A 20,418-nucleotide genomic window follows, 5' to 3' on the forward strand; every position below is an offset into this window, starting at 1 on the left:
ACAACGAAGGCACAACTACACCACAGCAACTCAGGGAATGAGGGGAGTAGGAAAGAGAATGTTCCTTTTCCCTGCAACCTGTAAGAGGGGAATCAAATTTATCAGGCACCTATTATTTGAGCCCAATTTTTAGAAGGAAGCCTCTGAGACGGGTCTAGAGCAGGGATCGGCAGCGTTTAGCCCGCGGCCCGCCAGGGTAAGCACCCTGGTGGGCCAGGCCAGGTAAGCACCCTGGTGGGCCAGGCCAGGTAAGCACCCTGGTGGGCCAGGCCGGTGTGTTTACCTGCCGCGTCCGCAGGTTCGACCAATCGCGGCTCCCACTGGCTGCGGTTCGCCACTCCAGGCCAATGGGGGCTGCGGGAAGTGGCGGCTGGCACATCCCTCGACCCACGCCACTTCCCGCAACCCCCATTGGCCGGGAACCACGATCGGCCGAATCTGCGGACGCAGCAGGTAAACAAACTGGCCCGGGCCACGTGTCAAAGGTTGCCGATCCCTGGTCTAGAGACAGCACCGTGGGAGGAATGTCATTACCCTAGCCCTTCTCAAACTGGTATGAGGTTGAATTTGTGTACACTAGGAGTTCTGGGGTCTGTAATTCCCAGTGGGTATTTATCATCAATAAATAGACCAAGTAGAAGCTGTAGAGACAAGATCGGCAATTTAATCGCCGTGTTGGCAGGGTTATGTGACACAGTGATAGAAATGCCAAACCCTGTCTACACTTCACTGGTGGTGACAAAGGGAAGCTGGAGATGCACCTAGAGGGAATTCCAAGCCTGAAATATCCTAGCTTGATTCTGTGAGCCTTCTCTATAGAAATATAGGGATGGAAGGAACCTCAAGAAATCATCTAGTCCATCCCCTACACAGAGGCACCACAACTATATCTAAACCATCCATGACAAGTGTTTGTCTAACCAGTTCCTGAAAACCTCCAATGACGGGGATTCCACAACCTCCTTTAGAAGCCTATTCCAGAACTTAGCTATCCTTATAGTTAGAAAGGTTTTCCTAAAATCAAACCTAAATCTCCCTTGCTGCAGATTAATACAATTACTTCTTGTCCTACCTTCAATGGACATGGAGAACAACTGATCACCATCCCCTTTATAACGGTCTGTCATAGCATAGTCACTGAGTCCTATCAGCCCTTAACCACTAACCACAACCACTCCTTCCCCACCACACTGTTTTATTGTATTTTATATTTACAATGAGTCACCAGTTTCTCCATTTGCTTCTGAGTAAGGGTGCTGTAGCAACAGCAGCCAGGGCTGCCTACTTCTGCTTTCCTTCAAGCTCCCAACTCTTCCTCTGACACTCCCTTTCTGTCTGCTTACACAGGACTAGCTGCTGGGGATACTTCCACCCAATTAACCCCTGAGATGTACCCCCCACTCAGTTACTGGCCTCATCTGCCCACTGCCTTTCAATCAGAGCTCAATCAGTGTAAACAGGTAGGGATTTGAATGACTGGGGTGCTGAGTTAACTCCGGAGCCAGCAAACCCCGTTATACAGCCCCTAACCTATTTGAAGGCCGTTATTGGGTCCCCCCTCGGCTTTCTTTTTTCAAGATTAAACACAGCCAGGTTTTTTCACCTTTTCTCACAGGTCAAGTTTTCTAAACCTTTTATCAGTTTTGTTGCTCTCCTCTGGACTCTCTCCAATTTATCTACATCTTTCCTACAGGATGGCCCCCAGAATTTGACACAGTACTCCAGCTGAGGCCTCACCAGTGCCAAGCAGAGCAAGACAATTTCCTCCCATATCTTACATAAAATATTCCTGTAATATACTCAGAATATTAGACATTTTTGCATATTGTTGACTCATATTCAATTTGCAACTCACTATAATTCCCAGATCCTTTCCCACAGGATTACTGCCTTGCCAGTTATTCCCCATTTTGTAGTTGTGCACTTGATTTTTCCTTTCTGAAGAACAGTGCTCTGCATTTGTCTTTACTGAATTTCACCTGGTTGATTACCTTGGTAAACTGGAGAATTGGTTTATAATTTTGAATTCTAATCCTATCCTCCAAAGTGCTAGCAACCTCTTCCACCTTGGTGTCATCCACACATTTTAAAAGTATACTTGCCACTCTGTTACTCAAGTCACTAATGAAAATACTGAATACCACCATACCCAGGACAGACCCCTGTAGGAACCCCACTAAATACATCTTCCCACTTTGAGAGCAAACCATTTATAACTACTCTGAGTATGAGTTTTCAACCAGCTTTGCATCTACCTTATAGTATTTTCACTAGAGCACATATCCCTAGTGTGGAACTCTGTCAAAAGCCTTACTAAATGCAGGATACCTCACATCTAATGTCCCCCTCTGCACTAGCCCAGTAACCCTATCAAAGGAGGAAATTCGGTTAGTTTGGCATGATTTGTTCTTGGCTTCTCCTTATCACCCTAGTATCCTCTAGATGCTTACAACTTGATTGTTTAATAATCTGTTCCAGTATCTTTACAGATATCAAAGTTAGGCTGACTAGTCTATAATTTCCCGGGTCCTCTCTGTTTCCCTTTCTAAAAATAGATACTATGTATGCCCTTCTCTAGTTCGCTGGGACTTCACCCATTCGCAATCGGGGGAGGCCCTGGACGATTGGGAAAAGGCAATATAGTGCCTATATTTAAAAAAGGGAAGAAAGAGAACCCGGGGAACTACAGACTCACCTCTGTCCCCGGCAAAATCATGGAGCAGGTACTCAAGGAATCCATTTTGAAGCACTTGGAGGAGAGGAAGGTGATAGGAATAGTGAACATGGATTCACCAAGGGAAAGTCATGTGTGACCAACCTGATTGACTTTTGTGATGAGATAACTGGCTCTGTGGATATGGGGAAAGCAGTGGATGTGATATATCTTGACCTTAGCAAAGCTTTTGATAAGGGTCTCCCACAGAATTCTTGCCAGCAAGCTAAAAAAGTATGGATTGGATGAATGGACTACAAGGTAGATAGAAAGCTGGTTAGATTGTTGGGCTCAACAGGTCGTGATCATCCTTAGAGTGAAGCATCCTTAGAGGTTTTTAAGGACCGGCTTGACAAAGTCTTGGCTGGGATGGTTTAGTTAGTGTTCATCTTGCTCTGAGCAGGGGATTGGACTAGATAACCTCCTGAGGTCTCTTCCAACCCTGATATTCTATGATTCTCCATGAGTTCTTGAAGATAATCACTAACGGTTCTGAGATTGCTTCAGCGAGCTCAAGTACCCTAGGGTGAATTTCATCAGGACTTCCTGACTTGAAAAATACAGCTAACTCATCTAAACACTCATTAACCTGCTCTTTCACTATTCAGGCTTGTGTTCCTTCCCCCTTACTGTTAATATTAAATTTGTTAAGCATCTGCTCACAATTAAACTTTTTAGTGAAGACTGAAGCAAACAGATATTAAACACCTCAGCCTTACTGGTGTCATCCATTACTAGCTCTCCTTCCACACTAAGCAGAGGACCTACATTTCCCTTCATCTTTATGTTGATCCTTAGGTATTTACAAAATACCTTCTGACTGGCTTTTATGTCCCTTGCAGGGTGTAACTCATTTTGTGCCTTAGCCTTTCTGATTTTGTCCCTGCATTCTCGTGCTATTCTTTTGAGCTCAAACCTTAGCAATGTGTCCATGTTTCCACTTTTTGTAGGATGGTGCAGCCCATACTAGCTTCCTATCTTTCCTTTGTGGCCGCATGATTTTCTGTTGTGACTTTAATATTGTTTCTTTGAAAAACTAGCAGCTCTCCTGAACTCATTTTTCCCTTAGATATTTTTTCCCATGGGACCTTCCTTACACTGCAGATTTCTGAGTTTGTTAAAGTCTGCCTTTTTGAAGTCCATTGTCCTTATTATGCTGCTCTGAGTCCTTCTTTTCCTTAGAATCATGAAATTTGTCATTTCATGATCCCTTTCAACCAAGTTGCCTTCCACATTCAGATTCACAACCAATTCTATTAGTCATAATCAAGTCGAACATGGCTGCCCTCTGGTTACTTCCTCTACTTTCTGAATCAAGAAGTTGTCCAAAACACATTCCAAGAACTTACTGTACATTTTCTCTCTTTCTGTATTACTTTTTCAAGTAGTAGTTAAAGTCCCCCAATTATTATCAGATCATGTGTTTTGGCTATTTCTGTTATTTGTTCTAGAAATGCCTCCTTCAGCGCCTCCTCCAGATTTGGTGAATGAATTGTAGTGGAGAAAGGTAAAGGAGGTGAGGAGGAATAGCAAAGAGAAAAATGGTGTACATATGCATGCCCGCACATGCACAACATGGTATAAGGGACTGAAAACTAGGAGGATATTTGAAGAACAAATAACAAAAGCTGTGTGCCAGTAACTGATGGAAGAATTTGGCTATAAAATAGATGAGGAATTCTTCAAGAACTTCAGAAGCAGTGTGCCCTGGGGAGTGTGTGTCAGCTGGACCACCAACATATAAAGGAGACAATCAAAGAGGATAAGGAGACAATACAGGATAAGAGGGAAGTAGCTTCCTTGGGATTACTCTGCACAGATAAGGAGGAGCCACTGTCAGTGACAGAGGTATCAAAAGAGAGGTGATGGCACAGTTAGACAAGCTAAATTCCAGTAGATCTCCACAGCCAGATGATTTCTATTGGAATTTAGAAAGAACTAAAGACCAAATTAGCTGAGCTAATAATAAAAATAAATAATATAGCATTAAAAACAGCTACTATGTAGGAACACTAGAGGGTGGCCAATGTTGTATGTGTGTTTTTGCAAAGATGTTGCTGAGCATGATCCTAGGAATCAGTGGCCAGCGAACCTTACTTCAGTATCAGACAAAATACTTAAGAATTAAAAAACACTTGTAACCAGTATCCTGTGATGCTTTGGCTCCAGAATCCACCACTACACTCCAGAATCAAAGCTTTCATTTTTTTTTTTAAAAAGAGTAAGTTTCCAGCCCATATTATCATCAAGTTAAATTTGAAAGCATGAACCAAATGTATACTGATGTAGTGCTATCATCCTGAAAAAATAGGTCAGAGGTGCAAATTCATCTCAATAGGACATTAACCCTGAAACCTAAAGAGTTTAACTATTTAACTGAACATCATTTTAGCAGAAACATACATTTAATATACTTATCCCACAATCTCCGAGATGCCAAAAGCCCCAATATGCCTCTACAGAACTGCTGTAACCAGGGGTTTGGAGCGGAGCCCGGAGCAGCTCTGGAGCAGTGGAGCTGCAAGTTTTTGCCTGGAGCTTGCTCCGGAGCCGGAGCACAGCTCCAAAGTCCTGGCTATAATTTCCAGCTCCCCAGGACAATTTCTACAAGACAGTTATGCATTGTCAGTACACATACAAAGCTCTGTGGCATATCAAAAACTGAAAATATGGAGACAAAATTAAAAAAACCTGAATTTAATCTCAAATTGAATAACAGAGGCTAATGTACTGCTTGCTTTATGCATTTTCATATTTTATGCGTTAAAACTTCCATATTTTAATTTAAATGAAGCTGCCACAGAATTCTCAATCTACTACACCACAGTGCCAAAGAGTTCAGGTATCCTGACATACACCTTTGATGTGGAGAACAAAACAGAAACAAACCAATACATCTTTTGTAAATGTAAATCATGTCATACAAGGAAAGAATAAAGAGACCAGAATTGTTTAGTATGAAAAAGAGAAAAATCAAGAGGAGAGAGATTAGAGCTATATACAACAACAAACAGAGTGGAGAAGGTCACTCAAGGACTCCCATTTGCCCCTCTCAGAGTACGATAGGCACTTCTACAGCATTAAAAACATTAAACGTCTAAAACAGATAGAAGGGAATAAATTTTGCTGCTGCTGGACACTATCAATGCAATGCAGCAGTACCATTCAAAAAAGGATTAGACATTCAGATAAAGAACATCATCTGTAATTACACAGCTGAGACAGAAATTACATAGACCATCAATCCCATGCTCCAAGGTAAAAGCTGAATGGTAGCTGGGGTGAGCAAGAAAACCCTTCTCTATGGTATAGTACTGCATAAGTAGCTGCATTTTGTGAGGCAAAGGAAGGAGGGCAGGAGTATGTCTTCCAGCTGAAGCTTCTGGCATTGGCCATTGTCTGAAGCAGGATACCAAATTATAGCAGCCATTAGTCAGTTCACACATGACAGTTCTGGTCTCCAGAATTCTAAACAGAAACTTTAAACTCTTCTCAGAAAGCCAGAACTTTTTTAAAATTGTAGCACTTTTGAGGAGAAAAACCTCCAAGCCAATGAATTAACTGAGACACATTGAGTTTACAATCTTTTTAAAACCCTGTAAAAGCTCTGCTACAAAGGAAGTCCTGGGTCTGCTGCTTGGAGGTAGAGAATTCTGAAGAGCCCTAATGAGGGATGGTTCTAAGTCAGCGGTGAGCAAACTTTTTGGCCTGAGGGCCACATCTGGGTATGGAAATCGTATGGCATGCCATAAATGCTCACGAAATTGGGGGTTGGGGTGCGGGAGGGCTCCAGCTGGGGGTGTCGGCTCTTGGGTGGGGCTGCAGATGAGGAGTTAGGGGTGCAGGACAGTGCTCCGGGCTGGGACCGAGGCGCTTGAGGACAGGAGGGGGATCAGGACTGGGGCAGGGGGTTAGGGTGTGGGAGGGGGTCAGGGATGCAGGCTCCAGGCGGCACTTACTTCAAGCAGCTCCCAGAAGCAACAGCATGTCCCCCGTCCGGCTCCTATGCGGCGGCGTAGCCAGGCAGCTCTGCATGCTGCCACATCCGCAGGCACCGCCCGGACAATGGGAGCTGCGGGGATGGCGCTCAGGGTGGGGGCAGCGTGCATAGCCCCCTGGATGCCCCTACGCGTAGGAGCCGGAGGAGAGACATGTCGCTGCTTCCAGGAGCCGCAAGCCCCTGACCCTGATCCCTGGCAGGAGCTCGAGGGCCAGATGCGGCCCCCGGGCCATAGTTTGCCCACCCCTGTTCTAAGCCCAGGTCCAGAGCAAAGATCTGCCTCCAGTTGCCCTGGAGATGGGGAACACCCCACTGTGAAGACTGTCTGACATGAAGGGGATTCAGTAATCAAATCATACCAAACGAATTCCACTGTTACTGTAGATAGGGTTACAGAGGCTGCAGCTCTGTCTTTCAATTACTCCGGGGAGATTTTTTCATCTTTGGTTAAATGATTTCCAGCACTTTGCACTGCCCTATCATTTCTACTCCCTGGGGTTATAGGTGTCCAAGTGCCAGATCCAGACATGAAAGGAAGGTCACAAAGACTCCTCCGTGCCATAAATCCATTCAGCAGCTCTTGAAAAAGCAGCAGGTTCCTGTTTCACAGTGCTTTGCAGAGGCACCGCTGTCAGTAACCTTAGGCCCAAATCATTATTAGCTGCAGTGGGGCCCTGCCAGCACAGCTGCACTCCAGCAGAGGCCAATCCACCGATCCTCCCGTCCCAGGGGGCAGTCTTTCTTACAGTCGAGATATCAAAAGTACCTAGATGGCCTCCATTACAGCAACATCCGAGCACCTCACAATCTTAATGTATTTATTCCCACAGCACACCCAGGAGGCACTCAAATATTATTTTACAGATTAAGAATTAAGCATGGAGAGACAAAGTGACTTGTGTGAGGTCACCCAGGAAGGAGGGGGCAAAGTAGAGAACTGAACCCGAGTCCCAGGCCCTGCCTCTGGACATCCGGGTTTTAATTCAGTTTTATTTATTGAAGTTTGTTTGATGCTGGTGGGACTAACAGCCTTGAAGAATGAAGATCTGTGTCCACAGAACAGGAATAGCTTGAGCAGCAGCAGTGAAACTGTGCCCCATGCCAGCATGATAATGAGTTCCATACCTAACCTGGAGGGATCGTGTCTATAAGAAGCAGGGGAATTCACTCATACCCCAAGCACTCAGATGAGACTAAGCAAAGAGGCCAATTTGGTGCCAGTCATGATTGTAAAGTTACTATCATGTAGCTGTTTTAATTTGCACTGAGCCATATGCCAAACCTTAAGCATAAATCAAAACAACCTGCAGTTTGCCCTGGAATTGCTATGTGGTTCACTGGAGTCCTTTAAACAGAATTCTGCCTTTGAGTGTTATGAAGGCACAATCATGCAATAGTATCTAGAAGGCAGTTTCTGCACTATATACTAGAAGACTGTTTTAAAACAGAAGCATGAGACAAACATTTGGGCTCCATAATATCATCAAGGTGGAATGCCAAGGTGCGACTGTCCTCCCTACACAGGAGGTAACTCACCAGCCCCCTATGTAAAGATACAAATAGGAGAATAGGACTGAGCCCCAAGTATCTACTCAACACACATGCTCAGGGAATTTGGTTTCATTTAATGAACCCTGCACCTATGCTTTGCAGGGCCGTGTCTTATTTAGACTGTAAAGTTCATGACAAGGAACATACAGGAGTGTGTAATGTGGCATATAAATTAGCATATAAATGATTCAGAATACCACTAAATTAATTATTTGCACTTAATCAAAAGAGCCCCAACAAAACTCCAGGAATTTACACATTCTTCCTAGAGATACATACAGAAGTATTTCTTGGCTCAAAAACCCTTCCAACTCACCACAAATAAAATTCTCCAACTCAGTCTTCTTATTCAAAATCACTGTCTCAGAGAAAGCCTATGGAAAGTGAGCCCTACTGCATGCCCCAGGAGTCAAGAAATCCAGGTTCGGCCACACCAAGCAGGTATATAACCTTCAGAGAGAAGGATTCACCTCTGAAAAGGAGAGATTACTCTCCTTGGGCAGTAACTGGAGTTCTTCGAGATGTGTGTCCTTATGTATCCGTGCATTCTGAAAATATCATGGATAGACCAGGTAACCAAAAAAACAGCATTGGAAATTATTGGAACCGAGCAAATGCTAGTCAGAGAGCTTATGAAAACAAAGTTTCAATTTGCAGGGCACATTTTAAGAGGTTCAGCAGGTGATGAATGTTTATGGGCACTGGAAGTGAAAACAGATGGCAGAAGACCACAAGGCAAAAAAAGAAGTTGGATGGATGATGTGGTATCCTGGGAAGATTGAAAAGGACAAGTCATACACAAAGAGACTAGCAGAGGATTGTAACAAATGGGCTACCATGGTTGCAAACCTCTGGTAATGAAGATACCACATAAGACAACAGGGCATGAGAATGTCTGGAGCACACGTGGAGGCTGAATGCATACTGTTACCAAAAATCTCCACATGCACACCTGAAATGGAGTACCCTCAGGGACAATACTCAAAGAATACCTTTGTACCAGATCTCTTTTTTGAACCTCGGAGATGTTAGTGCAAATTTTGAAGATGATTGTAGGTGCTAGGGTACCTGGAAGCCATTCTAGGTAGCCAACACCACCCTGTCCCTGATTGCATGTAGCAGAGCCAAACGGATGACAGACCTGCTATTGCTGAAACCAAAGAGGAGAGCCTCAGCTGCTGTTTCAAGGGCAGAAGAGATGCAGAAGTCCAACTCTTTACAAAGCGAGAGGGAGACAGGGGAACAGCCCACCCAGCAAGCCTAGCGCAGAAGCCATGCCACACTTTAACTTTCATACACTAGACCTTGCCTAATCTATTGTCTCACCAGCAGGAGCAGCAAGGACAACAGTCTGATCACACCAGAACAAGGCCCCTGCCAATGAGAGAGACCAGCCAAGCCAGCCGGGAGAAGAAGGGGAGCTTGGAGGACCCCAGAGAGTGGGGGAGCAAAATCAGTGAGTGTATGTGTGTGTGTGTGTGTGTATACACACACACACCTTTATTTTATTTTCTCAGTCACACAGAGCTGTAGTAATACATCTGTGCCTCTTGGGAGAAGAAACAGGGAGCTGCAGCAGCACCAGTCCAGGAAGTCCAAATGAGCTCAGAGAAGATTTCTGTTATCAATTGCTATTTGCATTTCATATTGCATAGCATTAACTTTGGTTTGTCTTGTTACTCAGGAAGCTGGGATCCCAGAATTCAACATTTTGAGTCTATTGAAACAGGCAAAATAGCCTCTGGAATCTATTGAGTTTTAGTGTGAAGAGAAGTCCAGCAACATGCAAACAATACTTGTGAAGATTCCAACAAAGAAAACAAGTGTTCCTGTGTGCCACTTAATTACTCTATCCCAATAGCACACACCACATCTAGCAGAACAGCGGTGAACGGTAATTCTTAGCCAGTCTCTGTAAGAAAACCCAAACTGATTACCCAGGGCTAATTGCAAGGATCAAGGAGTTGGCTTGTTCTGTGTGCCTGAAAGGACAAGAGTTTGGAAACTGACCAAAATAAAAATAAACCACACATGGCACTCAATTCTCTACGAAGTGTGGCTCTACGTAGTCTTACTTTGACTACAGTAGGTGCAGTAGATGTCAATGAAAAAAAATCATGACCACAAGCAACCAAAATCTCATCCTGTAGCTGCAAAAGAACACACAGAGTATGACTAACAAGGAAAAAATACACTGTTACAGAGCACAGTGCTTGACTTACAACAACCTGCCAGATATTCTGTACAGTTTATAAAACCACAAAATATAAGAGGGCATTTACTGATATTTCAGCTGACATGAACATGCAGTGACTGAACAGGTTCCATACGAGAGGAGTTCTTTAGTCTGAGGCAGCATGTGCTGGTATCACTGAATGTTTACCACAGTAAATGAAAATTAAAGCTGTCTCAACAATGCAGAAGAGTGCAAAGCTCAGTGTGATGACAGATAAATCAAGATCATCAAGCAACCACTTGGCCCTCCTGTGAGACTGAGAACAATAACGAGGCTACCCAGTTTTAGGTGCTGAATGCAAGGACAATATCAGATTCTTTGGGACAGTCTGAGGCATAGTCAATTCACTGAAGCCTTCCTGAAGCAGAGCAACTATTTTGTCTATGAGTCTATGAGTTTGCATCTGTTGAAGAAACTGCCATGCTGGGGGGAAATGTGTGGAGTAGTTTTGACTTCATTGCAATCTCGTCATCTGGCATCGCTGCAGTCACAGATCGGAGACATGACATGACAAGACAGCGGGGTCCGTCACCTCCAGAGAGTCTTCAGCAAGTTTGATGTCCTTTGTAACGCCTAAGAATCAAGGACTCAACAAGAGTTGTGAGTGTGAAGACATAGCTGATCACAGTTGATCAGTACTGACAAGCTGTCATTGATATCCACTGGATGACATCAAATCAGGTATCTATAAAAGCCACCACCAATGCCTATCCTCCACTACACAAACATTTCAGTGAGGACTTCATGGACAACAGAGATGCAGAACACTGTGCCAAGTGCAGTGGTCTTAAAATTATTCTGACCTCCTGTGATTTGGTGCACAACTTAGGAATCATGAGAGACATTGCTTCTGAACTGGTATTCAGACAGATGCAAATTAAAAAGAGTAACATCTGGTGGAAGCTGACATATTGCTGCCAGCACAGATTCCAGTGTTTGCTTCAGTGGCTGACACCTCAGGACTGTGTGTGGAGCATACAGGACAGGCTATGTCACTTTGAAATACCAAACTGTACCACTGAACATGCTTAAATTCATGCTGCAGTTATGCAGGAGTCTAGCTAACACCACAGAAAGTAGGTCAATGAGTATAAGGGCCTCCAATGCTTGGACATCTGTCTGAAGTGTATGCAGAATAGTCACTTGTCAAAGCTACCGCAGATACCAAGAGTTATGGCGTTGTAACATGGATATATTCTATGTGGATTGCAAAGAAATAAGTTTTTGCAGGAAATTGAGCATATGCAAAGCGGAAGAAGAATGACTGTTCAGGGCCTACAGAGACTGAAAACTGCTATAGCAATGAGTTCCACTGCCAAAGCTAACTACAAGAGAGAATTCGCTACCATGAACATGTACAATTGTGGCTCCAGCTTCTCACAATGATGCTAATGAAGCTGGATGGACCAACACTCTGAAAATCTAATCTAGGAAAATACATCAGAAATATGTCCCTTCCAACCTTAATAATCTATGATTCTATGTCCATTTTGGTGGAAGGCACTCAGTAGATGCTACTGCACAGAAAACACACAATGAAGAAGTGGTATAGTCATATTATGAATGCCTACATGTACTACTGAGAGCCTCAATACTTCCACTACAATAATACATCTGAAATGAAATCCTAACTACACTGAAGTCAATGGCAAAACTCTCACTGATATCAACAGGGCCAAGATTTCACCCTGTCTCTCTCATTTTGGCTTTGCAAGTAAGGAATTCACTATCGTGGTCAGAGTTTGGGAGAATATCCCTATTTCCTCCAACTATAGACTGGACCTCAAGCTATTTCAGTTTTAGATATCTCATTTCAATGTGGCATAAAAATTATCAACCAGTGACCTGAAAAACATACAGATGTTATGATATTCCCTTAGAGAGGTTATAAATGCCTCCTTTATCCACAGATGGCAATTAGCTGTAAATCATAAGGTTCCATAGAAAGTATATCTTCATTTAAAATGTTTATTATTGTCTCGTGAGGATGAACATTATTACTGTTGTTTCCTTGCCAGCAATGGCTTTATCAGTAGTAACACTAGATCATGTTTTGAAGTAACATCCAGGTGTAATTTTTAATGACATCCTGCTGGTTTAATGAAGGACATTACTTCCTGAAAACTTTATAAAAACCATATGCATTTTAACTATGAAAATATCAAGTAACTCAGCAGTTCACACTATATAGCTTTAATAAAATATGTTTCACCTTTACCTGCCACTATCACTGACGATGTCAGCAGAATTCTAAGACCGTTAATTACTGTGATTAGCACAATGAGGTCCGGGGTCCATGACTGAGACTCCTCCGTGCTACTGCAATGCAAATAATAAATAAGAAAATAATCCTGTGCAAGAACCAGAAGCAGGCACTAGAAACACTGTTTGTAAGAGAAGTGGCAGGGGTAAGTCAAAGCCAGCATAGCTTTGATATTTTAGTGTTTTTTCTCCTCTTTAGTTTCTTGGCAGTATAGCGGGTGGAATTTAAAATCTATATAAATACATAGGATCCAAAGGTCTTTCTTCATCAGATTATTCATAATTTAAATTAAGTGCAAGTTTGAGGCTGAAAGCTTTGCAGTCTCCCATTAGTTGAACAGTAACTGTGGAGATGTTTTTCACGTGGTTCTTGTAATTTGCAGGAACAGGACAAACAGCGCCCAGGGTCAGTGCATAAATAAGAGTGGCCAATGGGTAACAGGAACACGAGCACTAGGACCATTTACATTTTGTAAAATATCATTTTTTAGAAAGGAGATTCTGTATAACCACTTCATTCCAACTCCATCATCTTCCCTTTCTGGTCACTATCCCATTGACTAGATACGCACCCCTCATGTAATATGCAAACATGCAACATTTCTCATGCAGAGTCCTATAGCTCTGTGGTGACTGAAGCAAGAAAACCCATGTTATGTAAAAAGATGGGACAAAGATTGATCAAAAAGATGCCCCCCCAGGAAGAGACACACAAACATCTCACTCTCTGCAGTGGTGGGTGTTGCTGCAGAAGGTGAGTTGCCAAGAACAAAATCCACGTCTCCCAGAAAGACATTATGGGAGAGGGAATGCCCACTCAGAATGTCTAGCCTGATACACATGCTGTAAACCTTGAGATACACGCTCATCTCCAAGCATTTAACACTGGGGACTGGCCAGTTCTAGAGAGTTAAAGGCAACTACTACACAGCAGCATGGCAGGAGGTGGGCTGTTACGGGGAAGAGTATGTTTCCGGCCCATGCAAGGCAGTGCCAGAGCTGGACACTTGCCTAGAGTGAGTCCTACTGGTCCACATTCCCCTGCAGAGAACATCCCTCTTCCCAGCCAGCCCTCATACAGGGCTCCACCTCCCTCTGTTTGCTGGCTCTTGGCTTGGGAAACAGCAGGGATACTGGGAAGGCAGGTCAGGGCAGAGTTTCTGGTACAGGGCCCAGAGAGGATGTGCTAGCACCCTTGTCAGGAAACAGTGGATAGGGAGCATTAGGCTCTCTGCCAGCAGAGGTGAATCGCTGGGTGTCCTATTATCTGGAATGCAAGGGGCTGGGGGCGGAGGAGGTAATGACTTATTTGGAGCTGGGAAGGAGAGATGGCTTTGAAAAAGGAAATATGGCAGGGCTGCTGTCCAGGGGGAGGTAGATGAAAACAAAGACTGAAGCAGAGTTCTCAGCTCCCATCTCCCAACACTCTATGGATGAGGACACTCATTCTAAGGGTTAATCAGCCACTGGCCATATACTCTTCATGGTTTAATTAACCCCATGGTTGAACTACATCAGGGGTCGGCAACCTTTCAGCAGTGGTGTGCCGAGTCTTCATTTATTCACTCTGATTTAAGGTTTCGCGTGCCAGTAATACATTTTAATGTTTTTAGAAGGTCTCTTTCTACAAGTTTATAATATATAATTAAACTATTGTTGTATGTAAAGTAAATAAGGTTTTTAAAATGTTTAAATTAAATTAAAATGCAGAGTCCCCCGGACTGGTGGCCAGGACCCGGGCAGTGTGAGTGCCACTGAAAATCAGCTTGCGTGCCGTAGGTTGCCTACCCCTGAACTACATGAAGGCAAGAGAGACATGGCTGATATGTTGTTATGGGTTCTACGCAAACATGGTTTTGGGTCAGGACTTGCACAGCCCAGTTTTCAATGTGGACTGCAGCGTTCAGACACCAAAACTGAAAGAAACACCAGATGTTTCCTTTAACACATACAAGCAGCTAGTATGCACAGCTGTAATCCTTGCTGCAAAATAACTACTCTTCCTAGTGTCCTTCCCAGCACCACAGACATCAACAAGACATTAGGGAGAAGCCAGAATGATTCCACTGGGATTGCATTGCACTGTATCTGCCCCCAGCATGCTCACCAAACAGCAGTAAATATGGCTCCAGCAATGCATGAATTGGAACAGCTCCCTTGATAATATATTGACCTGAAAGAGCCCCACACAGTCTCTGGCACATTGTCAGGAGAACCGAGAGTGGAGAAGAACTGTGTATTTCTGAATGGGAGGATAGCTGAATTTAACATACTTGCAGTGACACTAACAGCTCCATTCCTGTAACATAGCAAAGCTCAAAAAACAACCCCCAGGAGATTTCTGGATTCCTCATGTTATGTCATGCAGGCATGCACAAGAGCTAATTGAAGTACGGCCACAGGGACTAAGCAGGTCAGCTGTCGGACATTTGCAAAAAGTGTTTGTGCATTTAGATCATATTCATAGAATCATAGAATATTGGAGTTGGAAGGTCTGATATTCATCTATGGTCATCTAGTCCAACCCCCTGCTCAAAGCAGGACCAATCCCCAGACAGATTTTTGCCCCAATCCCTAAATGGCCCCCTCAAGGATTGAACTCACAACCCTGGGTTTAGCAGGCCAATGCTCAAACCACTGAGCTATCCCTCCCCCCATATTGATGCTATTTGATTGGCAGCATGAATAAAGTTTTGAGAGAGAGGTGTTAGGTCTAGTGGCACAAGCACAGACTTGGAAGACAGGAACTCCAGAGTTTTACTTTCAACTCTGACATAAATGCCTTCTCTGGCCTTGGCAAATCAACTGATCTCTGTGCCTCAGTTTCCTTATCACCAAAAGAAAGATAATACTGACCTGTTATCTACTGCACAGTGGCGTTGCGAGGATTATTTAAAACATATTATGAGGAAAAACTCAGTAAAAGCATAAAGTATCATTCTGCTCTTTTGGGCAAATTTATCACAGATCAACTGCCCTACAAACCGAGATTCTCTGTCTATCCACAAAATGGGTGAAGCCCAGTCCATAGTGAGGCCAACTTCTCCACTAACCTGAAAAATGGGAGAGTTAAAGACTAACAGATTCAAAATTTGCCCTTCTCATCACAAAACGTAACTGAATTTCAGCTGCGTTCCCTGAATACCCAGTGCAATGGGAAAAATAGACAAGAAAGGAAAAAGAAGCGGACGAAATTGAAAATATCAATGTTATGAGAAACTCAGACATATCAAATTCTCAATTATGATGGCACCGAAGTGCAAGTTCACATACCTAGCAACGGGTAGCATATTGCTCCAGATTCTGAAAATAAGAGTGGTTCATGTAACAAGCACAGGCCTCTGCATAAAAACACAGCTCAGCACACAGGTATGTGAATTTCGCAGCCTGACAAAACGTATATTTGGTCTGCTTTGTAGGACAGCAGTCACACACATTCTAAAGGTGCATAAAACAAGGCCACTCAGAGCTACAGTCCTCTTCTCCCCCACAGATGCTCAACTAGTTTGTTTACATGCACTTTTACTGTTTTCTTTCTTCATTGTTCCCCCCCATCTGATCAGTGCTCCTTCCACCCCTTTGTCTCAATCTTTTCTTGTGTTACTTTTACATAAAGTAAAAAAGATAAAAAGTGTAGCTCATCTCTCCCCCCTCCCAACCCAAAAAATGTTCCCCATAGTTCAAAGGTCAGTTAGTTGGTGAATACCAACACTTTGCCCTTCTACAGCGCCTTTCATCCAAAATGTCAAGGCATTTGATAAACACTGCTTCCAGACAGGTAAGTCAAAGTTACGTATTATCCCCATTTTATATCTCAGGAATCCAAGACAGAGAGGGTGAAACAACTTACCCAAAGATATAGAGCCAGCAATGGCTGACTCACTCTTTTGCTCTAACCTCTGGACATATCTTGGGGGCTTTTGGGGAGAGGTTTCTTTTTCTTTTTTTAATAAAGTGAATTCAGTCTCATGCTTGCTGTTTTGAAATAAGAATATAAAGTTATTATTAACAGACATGGACTCCTCTTGAAGTGAAAAGTTATAATTAATGGAGCTGTGATGTAAATACTGACCAAGAAGAATTTGAGGTCAATATCTGCCTCAAGGGAAAACAAATTTTGAGGTTAAAAAAAAACAAACCAAATAAAAATATGTATTGTTATGTTACCTACACTCTTACCTATTGTAATGGACTGACTTATTAGTATGTGCACCACACTCTCTACTGGATGGCTTTAGAATTACTCTAGTGTGTGTCAGAGACCTTATAATGTTACAGCTAATGGTAGCTGTCCTTTAGCTCAAGTGGTAGGAATCTGTGCTTTCAGAGCAGGAGATGAGTTCAAGCCTTACTGTCTTTGTGAAATTCTATATGGCTTTGGTGAGGATCACGAAATCCTTGGTGCGTTCACCATACTATGTTCCAAATGTCTTGAGCTAGAATATCTGGAAATCTTCATCACGGCCAGGATGGGAAAAGTGTGAAACAAACATTCAAATGGGAAAATGAAGCTGGAGGTCCAGAAAAAGCTATTGTCCTTTTTTGAGAGGTGACTCTCTGCAACCAGTTAGCAGGTACTTATTTATATATGAAATTGGATTGATAAACACTCTTCCTGACCAGTGTTACTGATTTCCAAAAAGATAAATAGAAACTGTCATCACATGGATTTTTTAGCCAGTACGAGGCAGGATTTATCATATGAACAACAACAACAACAAAAGTAAACAATACTATAGAGCAAAGGCCAAAATAGTCAAGCTTCAGTAGCCTAAAGTTAGGCTTTGATCTCCATATTTTAGGCACCTAAATAATTGACCTGATTTTCAGAAGTGCGGAACACCCACAACTTCCACTGAGGTCAAAGGAAGCTGAGGTACCCAGCAATTCTGAAAATAAGACTTAACCATTGAGACTTGAAAATACTGGCATAATTCTACACAGCAGCTTCAAAAAAATGTAAACTATACCTCAATGATATGCAGCAGCAAATTTGACACGATGTTTATTTTTAAACATCTTGCTATTTATACAACAGTCTCAAACCTTTTCTTGCTCTGCTTCCAGTTCTGTCAGAGTGCATCATTCTGAGGGTTGTGGAAGGATCAGATGTTTTCCTATAGATACCTTTCAAAGGGTAAACAAAGAAAAAGCCCCAAGGGATAGTAATTATGGGATTTATCTGCCCAGTCACTGGGATTACCCTTTACGTCACACCAGAAATGCCTTAGGAGTAAGGGACCACATTTTTCAGTGATAGATATTCCAGCAGCATCCTCTACTTGTTCATTTTTATATTGTTCTACATTGAGAGGAGTACTTCAGCAACATCCCAAAGCATTCACATAGAGAGAAGGAAGCAGAAAACTGCCTGGGAATTTCCTGTGATCTCCCCAGTTTAAAAAGACAGCAGTGTGGCCTACTGGTTACTGTACTGTCTTTGGCAGGTCATTTCACTTCTCTCTGTCTTGTTTTTCTCCTCCTGTGAACCAGGGATAATACTACTCACCCACTTTCCATGAGATTGTGAGGTATAATTAGCTTCCATGAAGCACTCTGGGAGCCTTGAATAAAAGCTGCCATATAAACACTAAGTATTATTACTGAATTAATTTATACATCCATCTAACTAAGCACTTATAAGGCCCTCATCCCCGCAGTGTCAAAGCACCTCCCCAAATTAATAAAAAGAACAATAAATAAGTCACAGGCAGCTGGTCGCCTCCAATCTTCCCCCTGAAATATATTTTACTAACAGCCCAAGCTTTTATTAGACAGCTACATGCAGATCTTGCTAAGTAAAACACAGCAAACTCTAGATTCTAAGTCAGCTTTTGATACCCACAGCTGATCAAATAAATATCAAAAACACCAGCAAATCTGAAGAATACAGAAATGACAACTATATCGAACCAATCATCAACTGTACTGCTTGCTCCATCCAAATTCCCTTCCCTGGCTGTGTTAATACAGTTCAACTTATTTCTTTATGAGTCTTGCTTTGGACTTGAACCTGGTCCCAGAAAGGAAAGCCTGAAGTTTTATCCACAAGGCCATCCTGCCTCGCCTAGGTTTAAAAAAAAATAACACTCAGTTCTGACTGGTCAGATATTTGGGAGTTTAGCAAAAGCAAACGCCTTCTGAAATTTAACCCTATCAGGGCTATAATACAGAAGCACACATTGTAGCAATGACAATCAAGCAACAGGTGGCAGCTGTTATACTGTACTTTAGGCTTCCTCCAGCATCAGAAATTGAGCAAAAGACAGTACTAAATTATCTTGTAGAACTGTGCAATACATATAATGTATGTACACAACATACAGTGCCTAGTGCACATACACACAACAAATATGAAACTTTTTTTTTGTTTTTTTGTTTTTTTTTTTACAGAAAGAGGCCCCACTTCTGCAAGTTTTTCCATGCCTGAACAGAGCGCCCAGGAAGGCAGTAGGGATTGCCAATAGGAGTATCCTGCAGGACTGGGTCACAGTCTGGAAGGATAGCATAAGTTCTCAGCTTGACCTTCTCTCTTCTCTTGTAAAACAAAAGAAACACTCCCACCCTCCTTAAAAGCTTTGCATTTAATTATGGCTGAAAACTAGCTAACTTCCATGCCATGAAAAATGATGTCCCAGAGTTAAGAGAACAGGGCAGAGCTACTGTCAGAACTGCCACACAACAAGCACAAGCGAGATCTAGGAAGTGCTGGGTAGAAAACACGGGGCTGTCGGTTAAAGGCTGCTGGAAGTCAAGAAAAGACTGATGTATCGAGCAACGCTCTTTGGGAAGAACTCTGCGATTTTCCAGGACAGCGTCACCAGCCCCCGGGGCCTGGGCCAGGCGAGGGGAGACGGTTGAACGGCTCCCCCCGGCCTGGGCTGGGTCGCCCTTTGCACCCCCTCTTGGGCTTCGTCGGGGAGGTGGCTGCAGGCAGGGCCTGTGCAGGCTCGGGGCCAGGGCTGGGGCCCGAGGCAGACACCATCCCAGGGGAGGGACCGCCCCAGGCTGGGCGCTGGACGGGGCGGGCCGCTCGCAGCCCGCCTGACGGGGCGCCGACAGACGGCGCAGAGCCTGGGGGCGGGCGCGGCGCCCATGCGGGCGGGCGGGCGGCCGGGCCCGTGCTGGGAGCCCCTGGCGGGGGCCGGGCCAGGCCGGGTGTCTGCGCGCCCGGCTCCCCGCCCAGCCCCGAGGCGGCCTGGGCGCTGCCTGCCGGCCCGAGCGCTCCCCGGAAGAACCTGGGCACAGGCGCTGCCCGGCCCGCGCGCCCCGCCGCCCCCTCACCTGCGCGGCCGCCGAGCGCTGGGGCTGCTCAGTCCCTCGCCGCCGCCATGTTTCCGATGCGCAGCGCAGGGAGGGAGGGAGCCGGGAGGGAGGGAGCGGAGCCGCCGAGCCCGGCCAACGCCGCCCCCTGCCGCCCGGGGGACAGCAGGAGCCGGGGGGCGCGAAGGGGAGGCGGCTGTGGAGACCCCCCCCGGCACAGCCCTCGGGTACCGCCCGTCTCCCCCCGGCACGGCCCCTCCTCCCGGGACACCCCTGGTTACCCCTCATCTTCCCCCCACTACCCCCCATCTTCTCCTTGCACAGTCCCCGTCCTCCCTGGGCACCCCTGGTTACCCCCATCTTCCCCCCGCTATCCCCCATCTTCTCCTTGCA

General features: G+C 44.3%; 1 protein-coding gene across 7 annotated transcripts in view; it reads right to left on the bottom strand.

Moving 5' to 3' along the window:
• Positions 1-20,176, bottom strand: part of SCMH1 (Scm polycomb group protein homolog 1) — a 107,397-nt gene extending 87,221 nt beyond the window's left edge. For 3 of the 7 annotated variants that reach the window (XM_044997987.1, XM_044997983.1, XM_044997980.1), the window contains exon 1: positions 20,047-20,176. The gene's annotated coding sequence lies outside the window, so the exon portion shown is untranslated. Of the gene's footprint in view, positions 1-12,718; positions 12,835-17,808; positions 17,826-20,046 lie in introns of those variants that run through there. The other 4 variants (XM_044997982.1, XM_044997986.1, XM_044997981.1 and 1 more) reach the window with 4 other exon arrangements.
• Between the last annotated feature and the right edge of the window lie 242 nt (positions 20,177-20,418).

Source organism: Mauremys mutica, chromosome 23 (genome assembly GCF_020497125.1).
Source record: "Mauremys mutica isolate MM-2020 ecotype Southern chromosome 23, ASM2049712v1, whole genome shotgun sequence".
Taxonomy (NCBI): Eukaryota; Metazoa; Chordata; order Testudines; family Geoemydidae; genus Mauremys; species Mauremys mutica.